At 35.6% G+C, this 12,700-nt stretch overlaps 1 long non-coding RNA gene across 1 annotated transcript in view; it reads left to right on the top strand.

The window, feature by feature from the left end:
* The window catches only part of LOC141520076 (uncharacterized), a 40,185-nt gene extending 29,728 nt beyond the window's left edge, over positions 1-10,457 (top strand). The window contains exon 3 of the long non-coding RNA XR_012477535.1: positions 10,072-10,457. This is a non-coding gene — a long non-coding RNA (uncharacterized LOC141520076). The remainder of the gene's footprint in view (positions 1-10,071) is intronic.
* The last annotated feature ends 2,243 nt before the right edge of the window (positions 10,458-12,700 follow it).

Below are 12,700 nucleotides of genomic sequence, written 5' to 3'. Positions count from 1 at the left end.
TCTATTTCATCATCCAGAAATCAACTAGTATAGGAAATCTTTCTAAACTACCTACCTGGACAACCAGAATGACTGAGATCTAATCAAAGACAGTAAAAGAAATTCTAAATTTGGGCTAATGGATGCATTCCTGGTCATTGTATTTGCTTAGACAGATCCGAATAGTGTTGATTCTTCCTTTTGTCTGACAAGTTATATGGAAGTTAATGTCTATTTGACAAAGATTTAGATGACTCAAGTCACATACCCCAAGACTCTTTGTAGTATAGCCCAACTTTGCATTGTAATATTCATTTGTTCACTAATTGTTAATTAATTAGGGTTGATTGCCACCTTGAGGAACATCTGCTCTTCTTTTTTTTTTAGGTTTTGTTTTTTGTTTTTTTTTTTGGCAAGGCAATGGGGTTAAATGTCTTGCCCAAGGCCACATAACTAGGTAATTATTAAGCGTCTGAGGCCGCATTTGAACTCAGGTACTCCTGGTTCCAAGGTCAGTACTCTATCCACTGCACCACCTAGCCACCCCAACACCTGTTCTTCTAAGGGCATATAAACTGTGAGTCTACTGTCATGAGGGATCTTTGGTCTAAGAGAGATGGTCAAATGACCATCCTGTATTAATGAACATGCTGGCCTTATTATTAACATGATTAAATTACCCAGAAATTATTTCTTGAACTTTTTTTTAAACCATACCTATGACAGATTTTCTGAATCAGTTTGCAGTAAACCTTGGAAACTCTTTCCTTTTACACTTCTTTACCTTCTCTTGCTATCCTACTCATCCTATTCAATGCCTTTTGGTTACTCTCATATGGCTCTATTCTACTACTTCAAATCCTATTCTCAGCTAGTTTAAATACTGAAATAACTGGATTGATAGATTCATGCTAATGTGATAATGATTGATAATGGCTTATTTGTACCAGGGGAATTTAAATTTTAACAAGACTAAATCTCTTGGAAAAAACCACCAAGTATCAAAGTTATGTTGATGAGAGAAACATTTTTGGTAAGAAAAGCTTTCCCCCAAGTCCCTCAGAGTATAGCTTATAAATGGTTACCCACTTCAATAGTTAGTTCTTGCCCTGCCATCCCCTCCACAAAATTCTTGGAACATACTCAGGAGTATTGTGTTCTATTTTGTCTTTGTCACTTACTAGTTATATGACCTTGGGCAAGTGATTATGGGGAGCCAGATGGCATAGTAGACAGACTGCCAGACTTTGAGTCAGGAAGAATCCTTTTCCTGAGTTCAAATCTAACTTCAGATACTTGCCACACAGCAAGTGTTAACTTTGTTTTCCTCAGTTTCTTCATCTCTAAAATGAATTGGAGAAGGAAAGAGCAAATCACTCCAGTATCTTTGCCAAGAAAACCCCAAATGGGGTTACAAAAAGCCAGACATTAACTGAAAAAAAAAACTATACAGCAACATCAATACAGTCATTAAGCCTCTCTAAGACTATTTTCTCACTTGAAAAAAATAGAGATAATAATAGTTACTCATATATTGTTATGATTATCAAATAAGATGATATATGTTAAAATGCTTTGGAAAAAATTATAACTCCACTTGAGGAAAAACTATAATGGTTTTTCTGTTTTAGTCATACTTATCCTGATGCCATTTTTCTGTGTTCAGATGTCAAATGAGAAATAAATAGAAATACTATTGAAATAAATGACTATGAGTCACAGACTTAGAGCTGACAGGGAACTTAAAGATCATCTGGTAGTCTTATTTCATTCTTTTACAAGTGAGAAAACTGAGACCCAAAGAGATTGTGTTTATTTTCACACAATTTAATAATTATAACCAGGATTTTATCTCAAGTCCTGAGTACCAGAGGATTGAATTGGGAGTCAGGTGTGATCTTATATATATCTCCCAATCCAACTCTTTTGGTAGAGCATACCAGATCATAAAAGATGGGTGTAGGATTAGCATTTTGGAATATTTTTTAACATTTGAAAGTTGTTTAAAACACTCCATTAAGGATAAATGAGGAGCTCTTGGGCTCTCATTTGTCTCTTTTATTTAGATAATTCCATGTTAGAACTTTGATTTAGAGTTCTAGAACCTCAAAGAACCATGATCCAACCCCCTCATTTTACAAAGGAAGAAAATGACTTTGAAAGTGGGGAAAGTATTAGCCCAAGGCCACATAGTAAAGCTAGGATTCAGAGCCAGGTCCTCTGCTTTTCCCACTTAATTGCATTGCCAAGCCAAACTCCTGTGTTATGCTAATTAAAAAGTGTCAGTCTTTGCAGACATGAATCTAAGCTGTGTCCTAAACACTACCTTAATCTTTCTTTGTACCTCAAATTTTGTCTGAAAAAACTGTTAATTACTTCTTGTCTGTCTCAGTGATGGACTCAGGAAAGTTGCCTTGGAAATCCAAACTCTTTTATCCTTTGTTCATTTCCATTGATTATTTCCAGTAAGTTGTAACTAAGTCACGCCTAGTAATGGAGTGCAAAACTCCAGTATTTGTCCCTTTTCTAGGAGCACTTCAATGTTTTAGGGCAATGTATCCTGAATCCATGACATTTTAATCAGACTATACAAAGAGTTTTCTGTTTTTTGGGTTTTGGGGTAACATTGAACAGCCCCTCCCTGCCCTTGCAGAAACTTCTAGGAGATGTAGAAGATTATTACTGTTGGGATAAAATAAGGATTGTAGTGGGTGGTCCCATTCCAACCTCCTGTCTCTCAGTACTTCTGTCCTGGCTTAGGTGGTTGCCCTGGAAACAGGAGGGTGGCAAACAAAATCATTTGGAAGAACTTCTAGGGAGCTGAATTCTTCATTGCTGCAGTCTCTTTCTCTTCCTAAATGGATCATTCTCCAAAAGACTTCTTCCCTTGGGAAGGGGTGTGTTCTTTGGATTACCTTGAAAGCTGGTTCACACCCAAGTCCTTGGCACCTCCAGCTGGAGGGTTGTCCAGAGGTTGGCAGGCAACTAGGAAAGGCCAGTGCTTCATCATAATGTAGCTTTGGATCCTTACACAGATGGTCTTGATCTTTTCCTCCCCCACCTAGGAATTTTTCTAAAATGACACCCAAGTTTTTCTTGGCAGAAACTGTGATTCCTGGCAAACAGTTCACTCTGGGCTCTAATTATGATGACAGCTTTAATGGAGAAGATAATCATATTAAATGGTTCTTATTCAGTTTTATGTGATGAATGAACAATTAACCATGAAATGGGTTATCCAGCAAGAGGAGGACATGATTAATTCCTCAGCCCTGGGTTGCTGTGTTGGGTGGGAGGTTGGACTAAATGACCTCTAAGCAGCTTCCCAATACTAAGAATCTGTGATTGTAACTTCTATGGTCCATGTACATCATGATAAATTAATGAGACCTTCAAAGACTCATAGAATTTCAGAATAGGAAGACCACCTAGTCAAAACCATAGCCCCCAAAAGAATCTCTTCAACATAACCTTTCAGCCTTTTTCTTGAAGTTGGCCTCTGAGGGAGAACCTACCACCTTTTGAGGTGACCCAGTCATTTTTTGAGATATCTCTGTTAGGAATTTTACTCTTACATTAAACTTCATTTTGCCTGTCTGAAGATTCCATTTATTATTTTTTGTTCATGATATTAGATATTTGAAGTTGAAAGCAAGTATATGTTGTTAAATATTTAGGAACTTTTTCCTCAAAAAAATATACACACGACTTACTTTTAAGTATTATTTAACCTTTATTTTTTATCATTATATATTATATATTTATTAAAACCTTTAAGTTTCATTAACATTTTCTCATTACTTTCTAAAATCTAGACAGTCCCCCAAAACAAATCAAACATATATTTGTAGCATTTGCCTGTTTCTAAAGTGCAAATGTTCCTTCTGAAATTCCAACAATTAACTCTCAGAAATTCACAAACTCTCACAAACTCTCACAAAAAGCTCTAGCAAATCCAACTAAAAGCTTCCTTGGGATCATCTTGTCCTTTTTGCTCATTTAAAGATGAAGAAACTGATAGGGTTAAATGATAAACCCATGGTCACTCTGCTTCCCTCTGAGGCTAAACAAGACAAGTACAACACCCTTCACATAATGACCCTTGAATTATTTGAAGAAAACTTTTGCTTCTATTGCTTACTACCCCTAAACTTAGCCAAATCTCTTAGTCTCTTTAGCCTTCTGTTTACTTATCTCTGAAGGAAGGGGATTGCACTAGAGAGTCTCTGGGGATCCTTCCAGTTCTAGTGCTATGATCCTATGTTCTTGGCTTTTCTTTTCCAGTTTGAAACTTTCTGGTTCCTTCCATTCAACTTAATTTGATTCAACAAGTATTTATTAGATAACTGCTATGTTCCATGTACTGTGTTAGGTACTGAGGATACTAACCCACTCCATCCTTCTCCCCCAAAAGAGATACTTTTTGACCCCAGATCTTACTTTTATGACCCATAGGTGGCTTTTAATAAATGATTACTGATTGATACTATTGGAGGAAAATGATATATATCAAGATAAATATGCATATCCTATATAAAAAGTGAATTCAAAGTAATCTGGAAGTCTTTCATCCTATCCTCATATGACATGAACTTGAGACTCTTCATTATATTAATACTGTCTTCCTCAGAGGGTGGTTATGAAAATCAAATGAGACAATATGGCATTTTGCAGTTTTAGAAACCTTGTAAATTCTAGTTATTGGCATCATAATGGTGACATCATCATCACTGTTATTAACAATTATCCTGTTGTTAATTATCCAGAGCTTCCTCTGGATGCTCTCTAGTTTACTAATGTCTTTTTTAGAATGTCATGGTGTCCATCTTTCTAATGGTACTTGGCCCTTTACAATGACTTAGTGATAAGATCCTAAAAGTCAAAAATGAGGAGGGAGTCTTCTGTTCTTGTAGCACATTCTTTTCAATGCCATCATTGGCAGTAAAACTATGGTAAAAAGCATTAACCAAAAAGAATGAAAATAAGATAGCAAAATAACTTGAGACTAGAATATGCTGACCAATTTTCTTCTGTGACTTCTATGACAAACTCATAGAAGGCAATTGCCATAAAAAGGAGTTCCAAAAATATATTCAGAATGGACACAGAGAAAAGTAATTTGGAGGCAAGTCTTATGGGGGAAAAAGTGGTTGATCAAGCAGATTTGTTTGGGGACCAAAATGAGTTTTGACTATAAAGTCATAAGCCTAGTTTTCTTATATGCCTCATAAACTCCAAGGTTAACAACACAAAAAGGAGTTCTGAAAAATATCAACCAATGATAGCATTGTTGATGAATATATAAAAGCTTATAATTGAATTTCTAGCTTCCATTCTCTTCTTTCTCTAATCCATCCTCTATGCCTGCCAATATTATTCTCTTAAAACATAAGGTTGTCCATGACACTCCCTGTTCAAGAAAATTCAATGACTCCCAATTATCTATAAGACATAATAAAAACTTCTCAGCATGGAATTTAATGCCATTTATAATTTAATCTCCAGTCCACTTTTGCCTATCACTACCATGCCTGCACTCTACATTCTAACTTTGTCATTAGTCCTCAAATTTGTCATCCCAACTCCTATGTCCAGGTCTAAAGATGGCTTCCATTCATGTCATATACCCCATCCTTACTTCTATTCCTTAAAAATCTCTATCTCCCTTCAAGTTTATAATCTTGTGCCATTTCCTATGGGAAGTCTTTCTCAATATGATCAGTAGTTGGTGTTTACTTTTCAAATTATCTGGTATAAATGTCTCTTTATGAATTCTGTGCTTTGCAGCAAAATGCATGATCCTTAAGGACAGGGATTATTTTTTCTTTTTCTTTGTTTTCCCTGGACCCAATAACTACTTTATACATACTAGAATCTTAACAAATACTTGTTGAGTTGGATTGGATTGGATAGGTACTTCGGTATTTCTATGGATTTATGTGACCTGATGAATGTGTATATATTTTCTCCCCAGGTGGAAAAACCACCAATGTCTTTGTCTTCTTATTCCATACACTTTTTGTTCCTATTCGTAATTTCTTGTATGAATTTGAGTAAAAACACAACCACAAAAAAGTCCCACTCCAAGTCCCATTGCTATACAGTCACACCTTATGTAAGAAAACAAATCCATTTTTTGGTATGCTGTTTAGCTGGAAGGTATGAGTTCGGAATAATGTATTTCATATCTAAGACCTGAATATTCCCCAAAGTTCAGTCCAAGGAAGTTCATTTTTTAAAATCAAATTAAAGCATTTATGTACCTTCCAGCATGTTTTTCTTTTCATATTAATTTACCTTAGTCATATCTTATTGCCAAATTCCTTATTCTAAGATAAATAGATTGAATTTTATTGGCAACATAATGCCCCAATTCATTCCTCTGTGAATTACATTGCATTCCAGCTAATTTAGTCACTGAGTATAGTAACCAAAAAGTTGCGAGTGGGGAAAAGAGATCTTCCAGGAGAAATCTTTTTCTCCCTATTGTCTATTCTGAAACACAATTTTGTCTCTGGAAGTTATTGGTGAAGCAGTACACAGAGCCTAAGTCTAGAGTTAGGAAGACCTAAGATCAAGTCCAGTCTCGGACACATATTAGGTTTGTGACCCTGGGCAAGTCACTTAAACTTATGCTTGCCTTGGTTTCTTTTTCCATAAAATGGGAATATTAATAACATCTACCTCCTTGAGTGGTGAGAATCAAATGAGATAATATTTATAAAGCATCAAGTGTAGTTTTATTTTTAGGTATAGGAAAGTTCTTTGTTGTATCCAAGGAAGAGGAGTGAAGCAGAAGCAGATAGCCTTAGTGTTCAAATACTTAAAACCTCTTTGACCTTAGGTCACTCGAATTCTTTGGTATTAATTTTCTCTTCTGAAAGAGGTAGATTAGATGACCTCTGAGGCCCTTTTCCAGCTTGAAATCTATGATCTTGCAGAGTTGGTTCCAGGCAGAATTTTGAGAAAGGCAAATCTGTCAGGGGTAAGAGGTAAGGGGTGAAGGCAGGGGAAATGAGAGAGAGCAATTTTTCTATAGAATGACTTCTTCCAGGAGCAGTAGTACCATACCGGAAGACAGTTTGGATGGGAAGTCAGGAAACATTTTAAATTCTGGTTGTGCCACTAATTAGATAGGGCAATTCACTGCCTTTTCTGGGGCATAGTTTTCTCACATGCAAAATGAAGTGACTTAGAATAGGTGATCTCTTTAGGTCCCTTCCAACTTTAATAATATTTAAATTCAAATAAGAAAGAAAGTTTCTCCAGGTAGGTCTGATGCCACAATAATATTCATGGACTAATTAATATTTTGCCCAGTATTTCATGATTTTAGGTTTATTAGACACTATATTACTTCATGAATACTTGTGTTCATTATTACCTGATCTATTTCACTAAATATTTTTATAAATCCAATACTAGAAGTTTTGATAATTAATGTTACATTCAATTTAAATCTGATCATTCAAGTCTCCTTTCCTCATTTTTATTTTTCATAATTTCTCTTGATACTCTTGACCATTTATTTTTCTATATACACTTTATAATTTTTTCTAATTATATCATTTATGTCACTGATATTTTGATCTGCATGTGGTTAAACCTAAAGATTACTTCATAAGGCATGGTCATCATTACTCTATTAGCTCAGCCTAATCATAAATATTAAATACCTTTCCAATTATTGAGAGTTTTTTGAGAAACTTTTGGATCCCACTATTAATATCTAATTAGCCATCCTTCCCATTCCCTCATCTAAAACCCTGATAAAATGTTGAATAGAATGAGGTCTATTATAGACCTCTATGGCAATCCACTAGAGACATTCTTTATCTCTATTATTTATATTACCCTCCCTATACCCTAAAGCTGTACAGGAGGGCAAGAACTAATTCACTTTTACCTTTATGTTCTAAGAGCCATATAATAATACTTATTATATGCTTACTGATTGAATTATCCTTATGTGACCTTGAAGTATTATGTAACTTCTTTGGGTCTCTGTTTCTTCATTTATAAACAAAGGAGATTGGATTTTATATGACCTTTAATGATCCTTCTAGCTCTAAATCTAGGGTCCTATGTTCTTAGGTTGATGTGGATCCATTAATAAACACTTTGGGGTCTAGTCATTCAGTCAGTTTAAAAATTCACCCCATAGCACTATATCATCTAGCTCACCTCTCCATGTTATTCATAAGATATTAGAGGCTTCAATAAATGCCTTGTTAAATTCAATTCAACAAACATTAGTGAAACATTTATTATCTGTATGGTACTGTGCCAGGCCCTGGGAATACAATGTTTTTAAAAAATCTTTGCCCCCAAGGAGCTTACATTCTCTTGGGAAAACCAAATAAAATATTTCCATAGTTTTCCCCTGTTATTGCCAAAAAAAACAGAAATCAAAGAAAAGGCTTTGCAAGGCTTGTTCATGATATTGGCCTATAAAGTGGAACTTTTTCTCCCTGTTGTCTATCCTGAAACACAATTTTGTCTCTGGACATTTACCCAGGGTTCTTAAAAGTTCTTTCTGATAAATTATCAAAAAGTGTATATTCTAAATATGCACTATTATGAAACTAAGCCTTACTGTATCTACTTGAACTGTATATCTATTTATAATAGATAACAGTTACATTCCCTAGGAAATCTCACCATTTCTCTCTGCCAATCAACCAAGTGCTGAAAAAAAATGTTGATGACACATACAGTGTTTCCACATTTTCCCCAATATCATGATAAATTCATTATATATGAAGTAAATTTAAATTAACTATTAACTATTTTACATCATGGTGGAAAAAGAAGTATTTCCTCCTTTCCTATTTCTCTTCTATTGATGGCTTCTCTCCTTTTCTATGGGATGGAGTCTGATGTTGATTTAAGAACAAGAGAATGAATTAATTTATCTGTAATAGATCCATCAATATATCAAGTCAGGATCTACTTCAGTTCAGACATCATATCATTAATAGGCAACATTCACTAATAGGATTGCTGTAATGATAAAGCATCTAGGACTATGCTACTTGGGACCTTTTCTCTTTTGTTACTCAGAAGAACTATTTTCGATATGTTAGACATTCATGATTCCAGGGATTGATGATAGAACATACTCTCTGTAGCAGAGATAGATGATAGACTAAGGATGCAAAATGAGAGAAATATATATACATATACATATATATATATATATATATATATAATGTTTGAATAGTCATTGAGGTATTGTGTTTTGCTTGACTGTGCATATTTGTAACAAAAAATTTGGTTTTCTTTTCTTGTTCCTAGGGTGGGGTGGATGGGTAAGTGTGTGGGTAGGAGAGATGTTAGAGGGCAGTTAGGTGGCATAGTGTATAGCACAATGGCCTTGGAGTCAGGAGGACCTGAGTTCAAATTCAGCCTCAGATGACAATAATTACCTAGCAGTGTGACCTTGGGCAAATCACTTAACTCCATTATCTTGCAAAAACTTAAAAAAAGAGAGAGATAAGTTAGATTTCTTTTAATTTTTTTTTAGGAATGTTATAGATATAAAGCATTGCATGTACTTTCAGATGAGGTCACTGTATTAATAGTTTTACTCACTTGTTACAAGAGAAATATCATGAAGTAAAAGTAATCTGTAAAGGTTTGTAATGTAAAAACAAAATGCACCATAAATTTTTTTAAAGAAGTAAATGTATAATAATGATAACAGGCTACTTACCTTTCTAAAGAAGTGTTTCTCAAACTTATGGAGGTCAAGGATCATTTCAAGCAACAAATGTCACTTCAGGACCATTTGCTTCAACCACTTTTGATTATTATCCAAATTAACTTTACTTAGGAGCCATACATTTTGCTGTCAATGACTTTTAGTTACTTGACCATGGTCATTTCATATTTACATGGGGGAAGAAGCTAACAGAGTACTTTTCCATCACAGGCTCTACAGAAATGAATTGGATTTACTTGAAATTAATTGAAAGAAGCAGAGGGTGAAACCTAGAGCTTGGCAGAGATAGGTAACCAACCCAGAATATTAGAGATGAGCCATTTTCCACACCTTTCCTTCCTGAACTTCTTCCCTCTCTGTGCCTGCAGGTGTCCTCCCTTGCTTCATTTCAGAGCCAAGAGACAGTTGAACTGCATTGCTTAATCTCCAAATTGGCAGAGTTGGCAGCAGCAGTGCGGTAAATCTGCCCAATGTTCTCAAGCTGTAGTTGGGATATTTCCAAAACTAAAATTACTCAGAGTAAACAGTTTTCCATCTTCTTTATTTTCTCCTAGTGCTGGCTGGGAATGTCCCCAGATGCCAGCACCACCTTCCCTTGCATTTTGGACCAGCTTGCAATCTGAGAGGACCTTCACAGAATATACTTTCTTAAAATGATTTCAAATGAGTAAAGCATAATAGAGAAAGAGGTTACCGCTCTGCTACATAATGGTGATTTTTAACCTCACAGTTGTTCTATTATAGTCCCTTTCATCTTGAGGAACACAGAATTAAATAATTCAATTCTACAAGCAGTTATTTAGTCCTGTTGTGATATGCAGAATGTGTGATATAGTCTTTTTCTTTAAGGAATTTGTTTTCTTAATGGGAAGGAAAGAATTCTATAATGTGTAATGGAAGGAAATCTCTATGTAGAAGAGGTTAGGGAGATCACTTTCAGAAAGGAATGAAGATAAATCAGAATCCCTAGCTTTGGACATTCTATAACTGTTTCCATTCTATTAACCATATGGTAAAGAGGAGCCTTTTTTTTAAACTTTTTTATATTTGTTTTTATTTTTGTACAAATGATATTTTTATACATTATTAAAATATTCTTGTATAAAAGTAAACATAATATTCCAACCCCTCAAAAATATAGACCTCATGAGCAATAAAGTAAAGAGAAAAATTAAAATTAAAAAAATAATAGGGGCAGCTAGGTGGCACAGTGTAGAGAGCACTGGTCCTGGAGCCAGGAGCACCTGAGTTCAAACCCAACCTTAGACACCCAACAGTTACTCAGCTGTGTGACCCTGGGCAAGTCACCCCAACCCCATTGCCCTGCAAAAACCAAAAAAATAAAATAAAATTAATAATAATAATAATAATAATAATTGTGATTCAGTTTGTGTTCCAACACCACTAGCTCTGTTGTGGATGGATCACATTCTTTATGATAAGTCCATCACAAAAAACTACTTCCATATTTTTCCACTGTTGCCATTGCTTGATTGCAACTCTCTCCATTTGTATTTCCCCACTGCCATACACTATATATTTCTCTCTCCTTTCACTCTGTCCCTCTTCTTAAATGTGCTATAGGGTAGCTAAGTGGCACAGAGGACTAATCACCGGCCCTGGGGCCAAGAGGCCCTGAGCCCACATACCACCCCTAAGGCCCAGCAACCACCTGGCCTTGTGGTCCCAGACAAGCCATCCAATCCCAGCCCCCTGCAAGAAGTAAAAAAGAAAATGTGTTATATCCGACCACTCTCTCCCATGGTCCACCTTCTCCTCCATCACTCACATCCCCCCCCCCCTTCCCCTGTCCCCCTTCTCTCCTTTTTACTCTGGATGTCTATACCCCATTGAGTATATATGTTGTTTCCTCTCCAAGCCACCTCTGATGAGAGTGAAGTTTCCCTCATTCCCCCTTGCCTTCCCTCCTTCCCTATCATAGCAATTGTAATTAAAAAAATCTTATTATATGAAATAACTTAGCCTATTCCACCTCTCCTTTCTCTTACTCCCATTACATTTCCCTTTTAGCCATTGACTCCATTTTTACAATATATTATATCTTCAAATTCAGCTCTCTCTCCTGTGCTTCATCTATAAATGCTCCTTCTACCTGCTCTATGAAATGAGAAGTTTCTTATGAGTATTATCACTATCATTTTTCCATGCAGCAATACATGCAGTTCATCATCATTAAGTCCTTCTCCTCCACTCTCTATGTTTTACCTGAGTCCTTTATTGAAGATCAAACTTTCTGTTCAGCTCTGACCATTTTAACAGGAACATTTGAAATTCCCCCAATTCATTGAAAGTCCATCTTTTTGCCCTGGAAGATGCTCAGTTTTGCTGGGTAGTTGATTCTCGGTTGCATTCCAAGCTCTTTTGCCTTCCAGAATGTTATATTCCAAGACCTACGAGCCCTTAATGTAGTTGCTGCTAAGTCCTGTGTGATCCTGACTGCAGCTCCATGATATTTGAATTGTGTCCTTCTGGCTGCTTGTAATAATTTCCCTTTGACTTGAGAGTTCTGGAACATGGCTATAATATTTCTGGGGGTTGTTTTTTTTTTTTTTTGGATCTCTTTCCAGGGGAGATCAGTGGATTTTCTCAATTTCTATTTTTCCCTCTGCTTCTAGGATATCAGGGCAATTTTCCTGTAGGAATTCTTTAAAAATGATGTCAAGGATCTTTTCCTGATCATGACTTTCAGGTATCCCAACAATTTTTAAATCACCTTTCCTGAATCTGTTTTCCAGATCTGTTGTTTTTTTCAATGATTTGTTTCACATTTTCTTCTAATTTTTTCATTCTTTTGGTTTTGAAGTATTGTGTCTTGGCTTCTTGTAAAGTCAACAATTTCCTTTAGTTCTGTTCTAGATCTGAAGGATTTGTTTTCCTCAGAGAGCTTTCTTATCTGTCTTTTGCATCTGGACAATTCTGCTTTTTAAAGCATTCTTCTCCTCAATAACTTTTTGAACTGTTTTATCCATTTGACTT

The sequence above is a fragment of the Macrotis lagotis genome, chromosome 4 (assembly GCF_037893015.1).
Source record: "Macrotis lagotis isolate mMagLag1 chromosome 4, bilby.v1.9.chrom.fasta, whole genome shotgun sequence".
Taxonomy (NCBI): domain Eukaryota; kingdom Metazoa; phylum Chordata; class Mammalia; order Peramelemorphia; family Peramelidae; genus Macrotis; species Macrotis lagotis.
This window is presented reverse-complemented; position numbering and strand designations above follow the sequence as displayed.